The sequence below is a fragment of the Hyla sarda genome, chromosome 1 (genome assembly GCF_029499605.1).
Source record: "Hyla sarda isolate aHylSar1 chromosome 1, aHylSar1.hap1, whole genome shotgun sequence".
Classification (NCBI taxonomy): Eukaryota; Metazoa; Chordata; class Amphibia; order Anura; family Hylidae; genus Hyla; species Hyla sarda.
The window spans coordinates 353631622-353649930 of NC_079189.1; the positions used below are offsets into that span (position 1 = coordinate 353631622).

Genomic DNA, 18309 nt, shown 5'->3' on the forward strand with positions numbered 1-18309 from the left:
AGTTGAGGCCAGCCTATCTGTTTTTTCACCTCAATCTTTTGCACAACATATCTAGCAGCTTTTGACTCTAAAGTCAATTTTGATTTATACAGCTCCCACTGACTTCCCAGGAAACTGTGCAAATCGGCATACAGCAAGCTTCACCTTGTAGTGACAATTGTATAATTCTCCATGGCTATATCAGGGGAACAATTGGTTTGAAAGATAATTGTCAGAAAACCAGGCTCCTTTTTCTTTAAATGTGCACTGTCACCAACTTAATTTTTTGATATGTTGTAGTACTTATGTACTACAACATATCTCTAATATACTTTTATTCATTTATTTTTCATTAAAAAGGTTTAATTTACATTTAAAAACCGGCTACTGAAAAAGGACTGATTTTGGAGTGTCAATCAGTCCTTTTTCAGTTAGGCTGCAATCGCTCCCTGCCTGTCAATCAGACAGGCGGGAGCGAGCGCATTGGCTCCCCGGCCACTGGCTGGGAGGCCACTCCTCCCGCATATCGCCGCCGCCGCCTCATTGCCGCCGCTGTCCCTGCACGCCCGCTGCCGGACTCTGCAGTAACTGCAAGTGTAATGAGGGAACGGGGTATGCGGGGCGGGGAGGAGTGAACGGGCTAGCAAAAAAAAAATTGGATGGTGGGAGCTACCCTTTAAAGCTTTATTATGAATCGATTATGCACATACTTGTAGACCTATTTAAAAAAATAAAAATAAAGCAAACTGATGTGCGATTAACTCCCAGCTCCCTGATATCTGTGTATCACTTCATGAGATGAGCTCCATTATAAGTCATCTTGTGCAGTTGGACAGAGATCACAAGGACATGGGAACAGAGGCACACAGCCGTGGCAATATCTAGAAATTATTGGGGTCTGTATTTTTTTTTCTTCCTATTCATTGCCAATACTAAAAACTGGCAGATTTATATATGCCATTAAACAATATGCTCACAAAGGTCACTAGAAGCCATTATTTATAATGCTAATTGCCACCAATACATGTGCTACAAATAACATGCTTGAATATGCACTTATTCAACTGTGTGTAAAAGGTGCTTTTTTGCCTTTGTTTATCACAAACATAAAAACTGTCATGCTTAACAATAACACAAATTTTGCCCTTTGGAAAATTGTAGTAGTGTGTCATGACAGGGGTTGGGCAGGGAGAAGGGAGCCATAAGCTGTCCCTAGAAATGCTCTCCCTGCCTACTTGCCCATCCACCCTAAATGATGGATCGACAACTGGGATGGCAATGGCGTCAAAGTCAAAAAAATAAATGATACTGTACATAGTCGCTGACAGGTCAGAAACATAACGGGAATACAACCAACAGCTAGATAAACAAGGCAGGATATAGTGTACTAACATACAGTTCAGAAACTTTAATCAAGATGTAACGCCGAGTGCTCCGGGCCCCGATTCCCCTCCGGAGCGCTCGCGGAGTTACTCCTCTGCTTGCAGCGCTCCGGTCTGCGAGTCTGACCGGGAGTGCTGCTCTATGTCCCTCGGCGGGGATGCGATCACCGCGGCGGGACGTGCCCACCCGTGGGTCGCATCCCGTGTCTCTTACCGGCCCTGCCCTTCTGCTCAGTCCCGGCGCACGCGGCCCCGCTCTCTAGGGCGTGCGCGTGCCGGGTCTCTCAGATTTAAAGGGCCAGTGCACCATTAATTGGTGCCTGGCCCAATTAGTTCCTAAGCACTTCCCACTCCATAAAAACCCACTTCCCGTTCCTGTCCCTGTCGGATCTTGTTGCCTTGTGCCCTGAGAAAGCCTTTCTGTGTGTTCCATTACCTGTGTATCCAGACCTTTGCCGTTGCCCCTGACTACGAACCATTGCTGCCTGCCCAGACCTTCTGCTACGTCCGACCTTGCTCTTGCCTTGCCCTTGTGTACCGCGCCTGTCTCAGCTGTCAGTGAGGTTGAGTCGCTATCGGGTGGAACAACCTGGGGGTTACCTGCCGCTGCAAGTCCATCCCGCTTTGCGGTGGGCTCTGGTGAAAACCAGTAACCCCTTAGATTATGTTCCCCATGTACGGCCCAAGCCATCTCCTCACTGACACAGAGGATCCACCACCCGTGTCCTCTCCGCATACCAGTCCGGATCCTGACAGTAGATCCGGCCATGGATCCCGCTGAGGTCCCACTGCCTAGTGTCGCTGACCTAACCTCCGTGGTCGCCCAGCAATCACAGCAGATTACGCAACAAGGACAACAGCTGACTCAGCTGATCGCTATGCTGCAACAGCTTCTGCCGCAACAGCAACCATCTCCTCCGCCTGCTCCTGTATCTCCTCCGCAGCGAGTTGCTGCTCCCAGTTTCCGCCTGTCTCTTCCAGACAAGTTTGATGGGGACTCTAAACTGTGCCATGGATTCCTGTCCCAGTGTTCCCTACACCTGGAGATGATGTTGGACCAATTTCCTACTGAACGGTCTAAGGTGGCATTCGTGGTCAGCCTCCTGTCTGGAAAGGCCTTGTCATTGGCCACACCGCTTTGGGACCGCAACGATCCTGCCACTGCTACAATCCAGTCCTTCTTCTCAGAAGTACATAGTGTTTTTGAGGAGCCAGCCGGGCTTCCTCAGCCGAGACTGCTTTGCTGAATCTTGTCCAAGGGAGTTCTTCTGTGGGCGAATACGCCATCCTGTTCCGCACCCTCGCCTCTGAGCTTTCCTGGAATAATGAGGCCCTCTGCGCGACCTTCAAGAAAGGCTTCTCCAGTCACATCAAAGATGTCCTGGCCGCAAGAGAAATTCCTGCTAACCTGTCTGAACTCATCCATTTGGCCACCCGCATCGACATGCGTTTCTCGGAAAGACGCCAGGAGCTTCGTCAGGAAAAGGATCTTGTTCACACAAGGCGGTTTTCCACCCTGGCTCCTCTCCTCCAACGTCCTTTGCAATCTGTTCCTGTGCCTCCTGCCGAGGAGGCTATGCAAGTGGATCGGTCTCTCCTGACCCAACATGAGAGGACTCGCCATAGGAATGAAAACCTGTGTCTATACTGTGCAAGCCCCGAACATTTCCTAAAAGACTGTCCTATTCGTCCTCCGCGTCTGAGAAACGCACCCACTCACCTAGTCAACGTAGGAGAGTCGTTGCTAGGAGAGAATTCTACCTCTCCACGTTTGACTTTACCTGTGCGGATTGCTAAACCCGCTAATGCTACTTCCTTCTCCGCTGTGGCCTTCTTGGACTCGGGTTCAGCAGGAAGTTTCATTGAAGCCTCCCTAGTAAACAGATTCAACATTCCAGTTACCCGTCTCGTCAAGCCTCTCTTCATTTTATCCGTCAATAGAGAGAGACTGGTCTGCACCGTGCGTTACCGCACTCACCGCTACTCATGACTGTTGGAGTTCACCATCATGAACATATTGAATTTCTTGTACTACCCAACTGCACTTCTGAAATTCTTCTGGGCTTGCCCTGGCTCCAACGTCATTCGCCTAGGCTCGACTGGGTCACCAGGGAACATTAATAGCTGGGGATCTTCTTGCCACAAGCAATGTCTTTACCCAGTTTCTTCCTGCCAAGTCTCCATGGCTTCTCCTTTGCCAGGTCTTCCTAAGGCCTATCAGGACTTTTCGGATGTCTTTTGTAAAAAGCAGGCAGAGGTCTTACCACCACATAGACCCTATGACTGTCCTATGGTCCTGCTCCCTAGTACCACACCGCCCCGTGGTAGGATCTACCCACTTTCTGCCCCGGAAACCCAAGCTATGTCTGAGTACATACAGGAAAACCTCAAAAGAGGTTTTATCCGGAAATCTACTTCCACGGCTGGAGCTGGATTTTTCTTTTTTCGTTAAAAAAGATTGATCTCTACGCCCTTGTATTGATTGCCGCAGTCTCAATAAAATTACCGTAAAAAATCGCTATCCTCTGCCACTCATCTCCAAACTCTTCGACCGTCTGCGAGGTGCTTAGATTTTAACCAAACTAGATCTAAGGGACGCATATAACCTCATCCGTATTCCAGCAGGCGATGAATGGAAGACCGCCTTCAATACCAGAGATGGTCACTTTGAATACCTAGCTATGCCATTTGGTCTATGCAATGCCCCAGCAGTCTTTCAGGACTTTGTTAATGAAATTTTTCGGGATATGCTGTACTCTTGTGTGGTAGCCTTCATGTTCGTCAAGTGCTCCAGCAACTATGCCAAAATCAACTGTACGCCAAAATCGAGAAATGTCTATTCGAACGCAGCAGTCTTCCCTTCTTGGGTTACATTGTGTCCGGACAAGGTCTTCAAATGGACCCTGATAACCTTTCTGCGGTACTGGATTGGCCTCGTCCCACTGGCCTGCGAGCAATCCAAAAATGTCTCGGATTTGAAAATTACTACAGTCAATTCATTCCCCACTTCTCCACCATCGTTGCTCCTATTGTAGCACTGACTAAGAAAAATGCTAATCCAAAATCCTGGCCGCCTCAGGCGGAGGAAGCCTTTAACCACCTCAAGGCTGCCTTCTCCTCTGCTCCAGTCTTGTCCAGACCTGATCCTCAGAAGCCCTTCTTCCTCAAGGTTGACGCCTCCTCCGTTGGAGCCGGAGCTGTTCTCCTACAAAAATCCGCTAAAGGAAAAAATGTCACTTGCAGATTTTTCTCCAAAACCTTTTCACCTCCAGAAAAAAATTATTCCATCGGAGACCGTGAACTGTTGGCGATTAAGTTGGCCCTTGAGGAGTGGAGACATCTTTTGGAAGGATCCCTTCATCCCATCACCATTTATACAGATCACAAAAATTTGTCTTATCTCCACTCCGCCCAGCGGCTAAATCCTCGCCAGGCAAGGTGGTCGTTGTTTTTTGCCCGTTTCAACTTTCAGATCCATTTTTGTCCCGCAGACAAGAATGTCAGAGCTGATGCTCTATCTCGTACCACTGATACCTCTGAAGCCGAGACCCTTCCTCAGCACATCATTCCCCCTGAGTGCCTGATCTCTTCTGCTCCTGCTTCTCTGGTACCTGTCCCTGCAGGAAAGACTTATGTTCCTCCCCGTCTTCGCCTCCGGATCCTCAAATGGGGCCATTCCTCCCTTTGGGCCAGACACTATTGGTGGTCCTCATTGGAAAAGGATGTGACCGATTTCGTACGAGCCTGTACAGTATGTGCACGTGACAAGACCCCTCGTCAGAAACCTTCAGGTCTTCTCCATCCGCTGCCGGTGCCTGAACAGCCTTGGTCCCACATAGCCATGGACTTCATCACTGATCTTCCTGTATCCCATGGCAACATGGTCATCTGGGTGGTCGTTGATCGTTTTTCCAAAATAGCTCACTTTACTCCGCTTCCAGGCCTTCCTTCTGCGCCATAGTTGGCGAAGCAATTTTTTTTGCAGATCTTTCGTCTTCACGGGTTTCCCACGCATATTGTCTCGGATAGAGGCGTTCAATTTGTGTCTACATTTTGGAGAGCTCTCTGCAATCAATTAAAGATCAAATAAAATTTCTCGTCCTCCTACCACCCGCAGTCCAATGGACAAGTGGAGAGAGTGAACTAGATCCTTGGTGACTACCTGCGACATTTTGTTTCCTCCTGTCAAGATGATTGGATCGACCTGTTACCCTGGGCTGAATTCTCGTACAATTTCAAAAACTCTGAGTCATCCGCCAAGTCTCCGTTCTTTGTGATGTACGGCCGTCACCCTCTTCCCCCCCCCTCCCCATCCCCACTTCATCTGGAGTTCCTGCCGTAGATGATTTGACCATGGACTTCTCTTCTATCTGGAAAGAAACTCAAAAGTCACTCTCACTGGCCTCTTCTCGCATGAAGAAACATGCGGATAAGAAGAGAACTCCTCCTGTCTTTGCCCTTGGTGACAAAGTGTGGCTCTCTGCCAAATATATTCGGTTTCGTGTCCCTAGCTACAAGTTGGGTCCTCGTTACCTCAGACCATATAGAGTGAAAAGTCAAATCAACTCCGTCTCCTACAAGCTCCATCTTCCTCCTTCTCTTCGTATTCCTAACTCCTTTCATGTATCCCTTCTCAAACCTCTCATTCTTAACCGCTTTTCCCCCAAGCTCACCGTTCCTGCTCCTGTCACTGGGTCCTCTGACATCTTCTCGGTAAAAGAAATCCTTGCCTAAAAGGTCGTCAGAGGTAAAAAAAAAAAAATTCTCGTTGACTGGTAGAATTGTGGCCCGAAGAGAGGTCTTGGGAGCCTGAGGACAATATCCTCTACAAGGAACTCATCCATAGGTTCCTGGGCTCCAAAAAGAGGGGGAGACCAAGGGGGGGTACTGTAACGCCGAGCGCTCCGGGCCTCGCTTCCCCTCCAGAGCGCTCGCTGCATTACTCCTCTGCTTGCAGCGCTCCGGTCTGCGAGTCTGACCGGGAGCGCTGCTCTATGTCTCTCGGCGGGGATGCACTATTAATTGGTGCCTGGCCCAATTAGTTCCTAAGCACTTCCCACTCCATAAAAACCCACTTCCCCTTCCTGTCCCTGCCGGATCTTGTTGCCTTGTGCCCTGAGAAAGTGTTTCTGTGTGTTCCATTACCTGTGTATCCAGACCCTTGCCGTTGCCCCTGACTGCAAACCATTGCTGCCTGCCCAGACCTTCTGCTAAGTCCGACCTTGCTCTTGCCTTGCCCTTGTGTACCGCGCCTGTCTCAGCTGTCAGTGAGGTTGAGTCGCTATCGGGTGGAACGACCTGGGGGTTACCTGCCGCTGCAAGTCCATCCCGCTTTGCGGCGGGCTCTGGTGAAAACCAGTAACCCCTTAGATTCCGTTCCCCATGTACGGCCCACGCCATCTCCTCACTGACACAGAGGATCCACCACCCGTGTCCTCTCCGCATACCAGTCCGGATCCTGACACAAGATTACTGGCAGATATGAATACATGAACAAGACTAGATATGGAATAAATATACAGCACACAAAACCAGGAAATGCAGAGGATGAACAGATTAACTGAATGTTAAACATTAAACGGTCAGGAAATATAGAACACAGATCACACTGGACACAGAACAAAGAACACTCTACACAAACATATACAAGTTCAGAGGACACAAATCAGTGTTAAAGGACAGAGGACACTATAGATCAATGGCAATGTACAGAGGACACTCTAGATCAGTAATCATGTACACTATGATCAGTGCATGTGCTAAAAACACTAAGGATCAGAAATCATGAACTCACTAGATAGAAACAAGAAAAATTTCAAAAGCCAAACTTCATAACATAGAGGAATACAGAAACTACAAAACCATAAATGCAGGAATACGGGTCAAGATACTAAAAACAGGAATACTACAAAACCAAACTCCATAACATGGAGGAATACGGGTCTAGATACTAAACAGGAATACTAAATACTAAACAATGGACTGAGAACAAGAACTATACAGGACTGATATGACGCACAATGTCAACACAGACTAGGAAATATCACAGAACAAACACAATACTAAAAACCCAAAACATGTACTAAAATCTAGCACTCTAAAATCCATATCTTAAACAGGAATAATAACCATGGTTAAAAACTCATATGCATTCTAAAACAGACAAAAGCAAGGTGCATATTTAAACAGTCATCTACTAATCATTCAGCACTAATCACCAGCATCCAGTTCCAGCGGAGCTCGGGTTTACATAACTCCACCCAAGCTGCCATAGGCTAAGAGCCTTAACTCATCCCTAGCCAGGGAGAATAACACAGAAAACTTCAGACACAAACCTAATGTCTGAACAGACCTCAAAACAGAAACATACAAAAACACAAAAACGGATATTACATAGTAGAGTAGTTCTACTCTTATCTGGGCTAAGTACAAAATGCACACATTGTCCCTCACATAGATTCCCTCCTTGTAGCTGCTCTCCCTATAATCGCTACAGCAGCTATGTTCATAGGCTTTTTCGGTTGCTCTGACTCATCTCTATACTGCTTCCTGATTGGCTTGGTGCTGTTTGCATGCTATTATTGGCTTCCCTCAGGTGATCCCTCCTAATTCTTGGAATGCAATTGGATAAATTAGTCATGTGATTCTTCCTCTTACTTTCTAGCTTTTCTGGGCTAGCCTCATGTGATCCTATCTTCAAAATTATGCCATTTTACCAGGGTTGGTTGAAGAAAAAAATAAAACATTAAAACCAAACTTTTCCTAAAGTTCAGATCAAAACCAGGTTCACCAGTTTCAGTTTGCTCAACTCTAACCTTAAAGTCAGCAGTGTAGCTAGAAACCCCAGGGCCACAAGGATATCAGTGACCTGAGTGACGTCTTCTCTGTTGTCTTTTCTTCTTCATCTGGTCCAGACGTCAGCTCCACCTTCTCTGCAGAGTCTGACACCCAGACATCATAGGTTCTCACTTTGTCAGTAGATCCTCATCCTCTGTATGAAGACAACAATCATTATAATTCTGCTAAATACTGTACCCCCTGAATACAATATTGCCATCCACTACACCCCCTGAATATAAAACTACCATCCACTGTACCTCCTGCATATAATACTGCCACCCACTGCACCCCCTGAATATAAAACTGCCTCCTACTGCACCCCCTGAATATAAAACTGCCTCCTACTGCACCCCCTGAATACTGCCACGACTGTACCCCCTGAATATAAAACTGCCTCCTACTTCACCCTCTGAATACTGCCACGACTGTACTCCTATATATAATACTGCCTCCTACTGTACCCCCTGAATATAATACTGCCTCCTACTGTACCCCCTGAATATAATACTGCCTCCTACTGTACCCCTGAATATAATACTGCCAACTACTGTACCCCTATATATAATACTGCCTCCTACTATACCCCCTGAATATAATACTGCCACATACAGTACATACACACACATCATTCATACAGTACATACACACACATACATAATACATACACACACGTCATACACACACATATCATACATACACCCGTTGCCTCCAGATCCCCCCCACAGAATACATCTCCACACATCATACATACATCGTGTTTACACACTTCATACATACATCTTGTTTACACACATTCATACATCATACATACAGTACATACACATCATTCATACATACTTACACACATCATACATGCACACACATCAGCAAAATCTGCTGATGCAAATATGCAGCAAAAATACGCACACGTAAACGCACCCTTAGGGCAGGGCCACATGTAACAGATCAGTAGTGTATGTTACTCTGCTGATCCGTCAATAACCTGACCCTATAGTGTGCTTCCAGCTGTTTTCCCTGTGTCCTGCTTGCAGCAGCAATCTGCCGCTCCACGATGTCTCAGAATACACTGCATGTGCCCACGGTGCCTCGCAGGTCCCTGTGTGGCTGCTTGTTAGTGGCAGATTGCTGTTGTGAGCAGCACACAGGGGGGAGAAACAGCAGGAGGCACTCTATAGAGTCAAGTCATTGGCGGATCCACAGACATGTAACCCTACACTAATGTTAATCTGTACAGGATGATTTATGATAAGAGAGGTTTCCACAATATATCATTTTTTTCTCTAACTTAAAGGAGTACTCCAGGATGCAAATATTTTCATTCAGACGTCGGCAGTAAAATAATAAATATATATATACACGCACCAGGGAAGCGGCCTCCGACGCGATCCTTTTCCTGGTTGCCGGTGGTCGGTGAGTCACACTGCCGCTCAGCCTATCGCTGGCCGAGGCAGGACTTCGCTGCGGATGGTGATTGTCAGTATGCCTCACCAACCACCGGCAACCAGGAAAAGGATCACGGCGAAGGCCGCTCCCCTGGAGGCACCAGGGGAGCGACAGCAGGTATGTATATTCAATATTTTACTGCCAGCAGTCTGAATGAAAATTTTTGCATCCCTGAGTACTCCTTTAAGACCCCCCATCAGCACCACCAGAGAAGGGGGTCTCCCGGGGAGCAGAACTTTCAGGGAGGTTTTCTGTTTTGTAAATATGGCGAGGGGGCCCTGCGGGCCCCCCTGGCGTAGGGGCCCGGTCGCCATGGCGACCGTTGCGACCTCTATAGCTACGCCACTGCTTAAAGTATGGCTTTATATTTGGGTTAGAACTTCTTAACTGTGTATGACACTTACAAAATGCATAAATGAATAGTACAAATGAATGTAACTTAGTAATATATCAAAAAAATGGCTATTTCTCCACTTACAATGTTATTTTTCCCAACTCATAATTTACTCTGGAAAAAAATTGCTCAAATTCAACCCAAGTGGGATCAGCTCACTGAGGTATCAGTTACATACTGACCATAGAAACTATAGAGAGAGTGGCTAAATAGAGACAGCTAGAGACACAGAGTGCTGATTCACAGCTTACACTGCCCAGTGCTGCTCTTCATGCTTTTGTTGCTTTTGAGGATATACTATATAGAAATAGGGTAATAAGATGTCTTCTTCTTTGTATGTACAGTGTATAGAAGCTATTATAGCAGTCAAACTCCACCATATAGCTCACAGAATATTGAAAATTACAAATCAAGTTTGAAGAGCAGAACCACCTTTGAAAAAATATTTATCTCCAGAAATAGTGCTGCTAATGTACATACACATACAGAAGTCCTGGCAAGTAGAAACGGCTGATCGGCACTGCTCTGTCTCTCTCTGTATGAGTCGGAAGTGATTCGCAAGGGGGACTGCGTATGGAGGTGCTCAACTACTTGGAAATGCAGACTGTCCGAAATGATACAGGTAAAGAAAAAAGCGTAGTGGCACTCACCAGTTAGGTTACTTCATAGATTGCTTTATTCCGTAAGAAGGTGCATTCACATGGGCGGCATCAGATCCGGCCGGACCGGGACGCCAGTGCGTTCGCTTGCTGGGTTACAATTGTTTCACGCTTGCGCGCTTCAACGGACCCTCCCTCTCACCGCTTCCCTCACCTGTATATGCACACCTACAGCAGGCGACGTCAGAGGTGGGAGGGATTACAACAAGCATCAGTTTAAAACCAGTTACAAAAAACTACATTTAAAACCAACAATCAGTTACAAGAAAGTGCCCAAGTCTATTCTATCATTAAGACCTACATTATCCTGTGCCCGAGTTTTTAAGATCCAACGGGCCTCTACTTCACGTAACTCTTTAACAATATTCACTCCTTTTCGCGGGGTTAACCGTTTGATCCCTGTAAATTTTAATACACTTGTGTTACCATCATGGTCTTTTTTAACGTGCTCGATCAGGCGCGGGGACCCTTTACTTGACCCTACAGACCAGACGTGCTCTCTGAACCGAGTGTTCATGGCACGTATGGTACTCCCAATATGGAAGTTACCGCACGTACATATGATTGCGTACACCACATAACTGGTTCTGCAACATATGTACTCGGTTATCTCTTTGGTTACCCCGCCCACTGTCACATTTTTGCCAGAAGAGAACTGAGGACACCATTTACATCTCTTGCATTGAAAATTACCTTTCAGTTGTCCATAAGGAATAGCTTTTCTGGTGTGAACGGGGTGGTAGCTGTCAAAATGTAATATTGAGTTGGTTGCGGTTTCTTTTCGATAACCTTTAGTGACTAATTGACAGTTTTCTACCACCATCTAAATGTAGTGACACTGAACTAGAGTTTCTGGATGTGAAGGTGGTGGTAGAAAACTGTCAATTAGTCACTAAAGGTTATCGAAAAGAAACCGCAACCAACTCAATATTACATTTTGACAGCTACCACCCCGTTCACACCAGAAAAGCTATTCCTTATGGACAACTGTTGCGTTTGAAACGGATTAATAGCTCCCCAGAGGCATTCGAAGAACAAGCTACTGCTTTGATGCAAAGATTGTCGCTAAGAAGATACCCGAGGGAAGTCCTCTGCGATGCGCTGGATAGAGCAAAAAAAGTAACTAGAAATGATCTGCTCAAGGGTAGCAAGAATAAGAGAAATTACAGAAAGAGTAATACTGATAAAACTAGTGAAAAGTTCTGTTTTTCATTCAAATATAGCCCCTTGTCTGATTTAATTAGAAGTTCGATCCAAAAAAATTGGAGCTTGATCGAAAGAGACCCACAGCTAGGAGCTGTCAGACTACAAAGACCTCTAGTGACGTTCAAAAGAACGAAGAATTTAAAAGATGAATTGGTCATTAGTAAGTTTAAAGAAGTGAGTTCTGAAAATTGGTTAAAGAAAATGTCAGTGAAAGGTAATTTTCAATGCAAGAGATGTAAATGGTGTCCTCAGTTCTCTTCTGGCAAAAATGTGACAGTGGGCGGGGTAACCAAAGAGATAACCGAGTACATATGTTGCAGAACCAGTTATGTGGTGTACGCAATCATATGTACGTGCGGTAAGTTCTATATTGGGAGTACCATACGTGCCATGAACACTCGGTTCAGAGAGCACGTCTGGTCTGTAGGGTCAGGTAAAGGGTCCTCGCGCCTGATCGAGCACGTTAAAAAAGACCATGATGGTAACACAAGTGTATTAAAATTTACAGGGATCAAACGGTTAACCCCGCGAAAAGGAGTGAATATTGTTAAAGAGTTACGTGAAGTAGAGGCCCGTTGGATCTTAAAAACTCGGGCACAGGATAATGTAGGTCTTAATGATAGAATAGACTTGGGCACTTTCTTGTAACTGATTGTTGGTTTTAAATGTAGTTTTTTGTAACTGGTTTTAAACTGATGCTTGTTGTAATCCCTCCCACCTCTGACGTCGCCTGCTGTAGGTGTGCATATACAGGTGAGGGAAGCGGTGAGAGGGAGGGTCCGTGGAAGCGCGCAAGCGTGAAACAATTGTAACCCAGCAAGCGAACGCACTGGCGTCCCGGTCCGGCCGGATCTGATGCCGCCCATGTGAATGCACCTTCTTACGGAATAAAGCAATCTATGAAGTAACCTAACTGGTGAGTGCCACTACGCTTTTTTCTTTACCTGTTTCATTTCGTACATACACATACAGTTATCTTAAACGCCTCCTGAAAGTGGAAGCATGCTTTAAATTCCAACTAAACACATTATAAATCATGTTTTGTGGCAAGATAAATAAAAAAATGTGGTATATCACATAGACAGGGCTTAATATATCACCTGGAATTAAGGTTATAAGGTGTTTAACCCCTTAATGACCACAGACGTAAATGTATGTCCTGGTGCGGAGGTACTTAGAGCACCAGGATGTACACTTACATGCTGTGTATGACCGTGAGCATCGGAGCGGTGTTCGCATCATATACAGCATGTCCCGGCTGCTATCAGCAGCCAGGGACCCGCCGGTAATGGCCAACATCTGCGATCACACTGCTGTCCGACATTAACCCCGCAGATGCCGTAATCAATACAGATCATGGCATCTGCCGCATTGTGCATTTTAAAATAGTAGAATCCGTGACACTTGCGCTTTAAGGAAAGATCACCCGAGTGTCACTACTGACACCAGTTGCGATCCTCCGGTATAATGTATAGCTCTTCTTTGGTACACTGCACTGACGTATATATACACCATTTCATGACTGTACCGTCTAAGCAGTCATATCTATTATTTATTATGACTGCTTAGACGGTACAGTATAGATAATGTAAGATCAGCCAGAAGTTATGTTGTAATAAAACGTAACATTGTCTTATTTTTATATTTTAATTGAGGTTGAAAAAAATTATGAAATAATTTTTATTTTGATTCTCATTGAAATTTATTTTATTTTAGGTTGAGAAGCAAAATATCATAAATATCATACAGCATACAGCATTTTCCCTTTTTAAGAATAAGAAGTAAGAACCTAAGAAATTTCATACTGACAGCATGTTGGCACCTGCAGGATCTGTATATGTACGTCTTGTGTCCTGGTGAGTAATTATTTCATGTAAAAATAAATTGAAGAGTTTCTTTTCATATGTTTATGAGTGCATGCGTGCTTTAACTGAATAAATGGATAATACAATCGATATAGAAGACATCAAAAAGTAAATACATTAGGACTCAAGTGCAAAAAAAAAGTAGTTATAGTATTACTTGTTAAAGTAGTTATAGTATTACTTGCGTCACGCATTTGGGAAAACATTGCGACCAGCTACTATATAACCTGTGAAACAGTTAGGGTTCTTTAATAAATTCTGTGCATATATTTTCCAATGTTTAGAGATGCCTTGTCAACTATACAGGCATGTTCATATGATATGGTTAAATATTGAATATACCATAGATATGCAGTTTAGAGTAAAGAGTTTAAAGCACAATTGATTTATTAACTGTATATATGTACAGGTTGTATTAGGGGTATTATAATAAATGGAATGATCACAATGAAAAAAGAAAGAAAGAAAAAATAAACAGAGTGGTTTCAATCTCAGATGTTCAACCCCTGTATTTTGGGCCTTTTTATGAATTAAAAAAATTATGTTTTATGGCTACTAAATGGCACAAAAGCATCAGCTGTTTTTTAATTCTATTGAACTCAATGAACAAAACAGTTATTTCCCTTTGGGCTATGTTCTCATTTCATTTTTGAAAGTTTTAAGTTGACCCTTTTTTTTTGCACACAGTCATGTTTCCACACAGCTCTTCAGTCACTTTTTGTCTCTGTGCATGATCATAATGCATGAATCCAGCCTTACTAAAATTTCACAGTCATACCATACCAACCTTTTTACCAGCTGTTTAGTGCTTGAAAGCGTAAAGAAAAGGTCAGAATGCAATAAAAAAAAATAATAATAATTAATTAAAAAGGCTAAAAACACTAAATGAGAACTTAACCTCAAGGATTTAGCAGCTTTTAAAGGCAAAAACAAACAAACTTTAAAAACGTAGTGGGGGGGGGGGAATATTTAAAGACTTGTGTTATTAGGGCAAATTTTTTGCACCTCAAAGAGTGTTAACTGCGTCCTATTTTCAGAAGTGTGTTTTGTCTTTTGAAAATTTGGGGCAAATAGCACATCACTTAATACCAGGTATACTTGGTATTAAGTGCAACATTTTTGTGCACGAGAAAGTTGTGCTAAACCTTTGAAAATAGGTTGTTAATGGCACAGAAAGCCCCAAAAAATTGGCTAACAGAGCGCTAAATTGGGTGCTAAATATCTGAATATGTGGTGCTAATAGCGTGTGACACATTTTAATGTGGTGCAGTTCAAGCATAAAAAGGGGCTAAATTCCTTGATCCCCCCCCCCCCCAGTGTGAGGAATGCAAAACATTGTGAAAGTGTGGGAAAATGGAAATTCAGCAATGATGTAAATAAAATGGGAATAGAGGTCAGCTCTGACCTCCCCTATTGACTTTATTTTTAGTAGTGCAGGTGCAAAGATTAATCTAGTAGAAGCAGGATTTATCTGTGAAATGGTCGTCACCTGTTGGATTCTGTATACACCCATAATAAAATGGCTTTTGATTTTGCTAGCATGCAGTTTTTTTTCATCATCTCTACATTTGGAACTAGCATGAAGTAGCTTTTCATCATATCTATTAGCAACCAAGTGGGACCATGCTGTCTTCTGTAGGCCTTGTGTTAGGATCTAAATAAATAAAATGGATGTGTCTTATCCATAGTGTGAACTGTAGGGGAAACTGTGACTCTTGAAACTCTGCCCCATGGCTTTTATTTAACCCCTTCCCGACCCATGACATACATGTACGTCATGACCTGGAAGGTTTTCCCAACCTATGACGCACACGTACGTCATGCAGATGCTGGCCGTACTCGTGGCATCCTGCTTCACCCGGTAAGATGGTGGCTATCACTGATAGCCAGCCATCTTGCCTCAGGACCTAGGGGGGGGGGGTTTGCCCCCCCCCCCTCACAGCGATCGCTCCTATCAGCTAGTCAAATCTGACTAGCTGATGGCATCTTTTCGCACAAAAAAATCCTGAGCAGCGCAGTGTGTGTGTTTCTTGTGTAAGCATTGATAAATACAGACTGTAGACGGTTTTTAGTATAGGCTTTGGGGCAAATCTAAATAGTTAATAGGATAGTAAATAGTAAGGAAAAACGTCTACAGTTATGAATATACTGTTGAAGACACACAACTGGCTTCTGTTGATAAGAAGTGTGGGTTGAAATGGAGAAAACTAATTAAGCTAGAATATGAGAGCTGTTTGGCTTCAGCAAATGTAAAATAATAGTATTAATAAAATGTAAATTATGAAGAAAAAATATATTAACAATATCTGTGAAAATTACATCTTTTTTTTAGATTGATTACATGCATAAATTATATATCATAGATGTATGTGGGAAGTTCTGGGTGTGATTTATATGAGATGAATTATATGGATAATGACATTTAAATTTTACATGTATTATTTATATTTAATTATCTTTATAGAAGCAGTCAGCTATGAGACTATTTTGGATATAAAGATTTTGTAGGATCACTGGCTGTCTATACAATCCATGTGGGATATTTTTTAGCCATTTTTAATTAACAATATCCAAGAATACAAACAAGGATCATCTCACACATCAAGGCATGCAGACCCAAAAGAAACTAGCATTTGGTAAACAGAAGTCTAGAGCAGGAGGGTATGAATAATGTACAAAATGCAAAAGGGAAGGGGTTAATAAAATAGCCCAGGGAGATTTGGTCAGCAGCACTTGCAGTTGCAATGTCATTTTCCCTATGAGATACTGAAGGCTTCTGCCAGAGTATGGATTCTCATCTGGCCTCATGGTAGATGGGGCCTTGCTATTAGGGATATAGGTAACAACAATTGTATCCAACAAAAATCAATCCGAATGCAGCATTCATCTGTAAAAAATATTCAGGGCAGGTCATTAAATCAGTAAATATTCACAAAGTCATTCAAATTTCTTGGCGTATAAACTATAACTGGCATTCAAAAATGAATATATATTTCAGAGCACTTCTTAACTTAGTAGTGGTTTTAAATTAAAATAATATACATTTTGTCAAACAATAACCATATGCTAAGACCCATATTATAGCTACAGTGCCAGAACCCTTGACTGTTGGTGTAATATTTCAAAATTAACCTCTGCATTAAGAGCTATCTAAAATTAGCATTCCTGTCTTTTTGAACAATTATGTATGCATATATATATAGTAAAAAGAAACGGGCAGCACTACGGTGTGCAGGATGGTGCTCGCTGGTTGACTCGGTCCCAAGTCCCATGTAAATATCAAAGGAAGACAGCGGCACTCACGGAATGCAGGTGAATAGTGTGTGGCTTTATTCACAAAGCATCAAAAATAGCGACGTTTCAGCCTTCTCACAAGGCTTTTGTCAAGCAATGGTAAGTACACAGTGCTGGGTATATATACATATCAGGTGTGATACAATTAGTGACATACTCAATGACGTAGTATGTTTACAAAATAAACAGCAAGCCACATGTGCGTTATGATCATAGGCGTGCAGGCACAAATACAAACACTACATATACATCAGGTATCCGGCGCCGATGAACTCAATCAAATAGTGCAAACCAAACAAAATTGCTGTACATAAAGAGTCCAAACAATAAGTGCTATTGAGCAAGGTTGGTGTACCTTCCGGTGGGGAGGAGGAGTCCCGGCACATGCGTCACACGCCGGAGCCTGTGGAAACACTGTATAGGGTACGGTGCAGACAGCGTTCGCACCATTTCCGGTGCGGGGCAGAGGATGACGTAGGTAAACAATAGCACATGGATCTCCGTGCGCATGCGTCTTGTTAGCTCGATGGAGAATGCGCCATCTTGGGTCCTGGCAACCCCATACTTCCAATCCTGCACAAGCTTTTGTACTGCCTAGCGCTAGTTATACTAGCACATCGTGGGGGTGGGGAAGCACCCATGTAGAGGGGCGGTTGTCTCAGAACGGTATCCATTCTTACAGACTTACCCGATTCGCTGTCTATCCCTGGTGGTTGCCCATCTGGGTGACAGTATATCGGTCCGCTCACTGTTTCTGGGTCTTCCGGGCATCCACCTGACCATCTTTGTATTGGGCTGTACATTTGCTCTTATCTGTGGTAATGGGGTGTTCGGTACCCAGATGTGTAGGCCGTGGAGTTATGTAAGTCATAGCTATACCCAACAGTGTTCCTCATGTCCAGCGTGCTCCTCCATGTGTCGCTCTCCACCTCCTCCTAGGGAAAGGCAAACAAAAAAGGTGAATACACACATAGTAGTAATAAAAAAGTACTTCATCCTACACCTATGACGATGGGGGTATTCCCTAACATACAATACATTGGAGACATATATGATCAGGGGTTACAAATTTTGTGACTAATTTTATATTCAGTATTGAGACCTGCTGGTTTCAAAGTGTTCAGAGTATAAATCCATCTAAGTTCCCTTCTTTTCAGTAGACTCACACGGTCACCGCCTTTCTTGAGGGGCGGTATGTGGTCAATTAACATGAACCGTAAATCTTTTTCAGTATGTCCTAAGTCATC

General features: G+C 43.9%; 1 protein-coding gene across 41 annotated transcripts in view; it reads left to right on the forward strand.

Moving 5' to 3' along the window:
- PTPRD (protein tyrosine phosphatase receptor type D) overlaps positions 1–18309 on the forward strand; it is a 1959121-nt gene that overhangs the window by 623561 nt on the left and 1317251 nt on the right. For all 41 annotated transcript variants that reach the window (XM_056521458.1, XM_056521449.1, XM_056521479.1 and 38 more), the window contains exon 5: positions 13620–13759. The gene's annotated coding sequence lies outside the window, so the exon portion shown is untranslated. The remainder of the gene's footprint in view (positions 1–13619; positions 13760–18309) is intronic.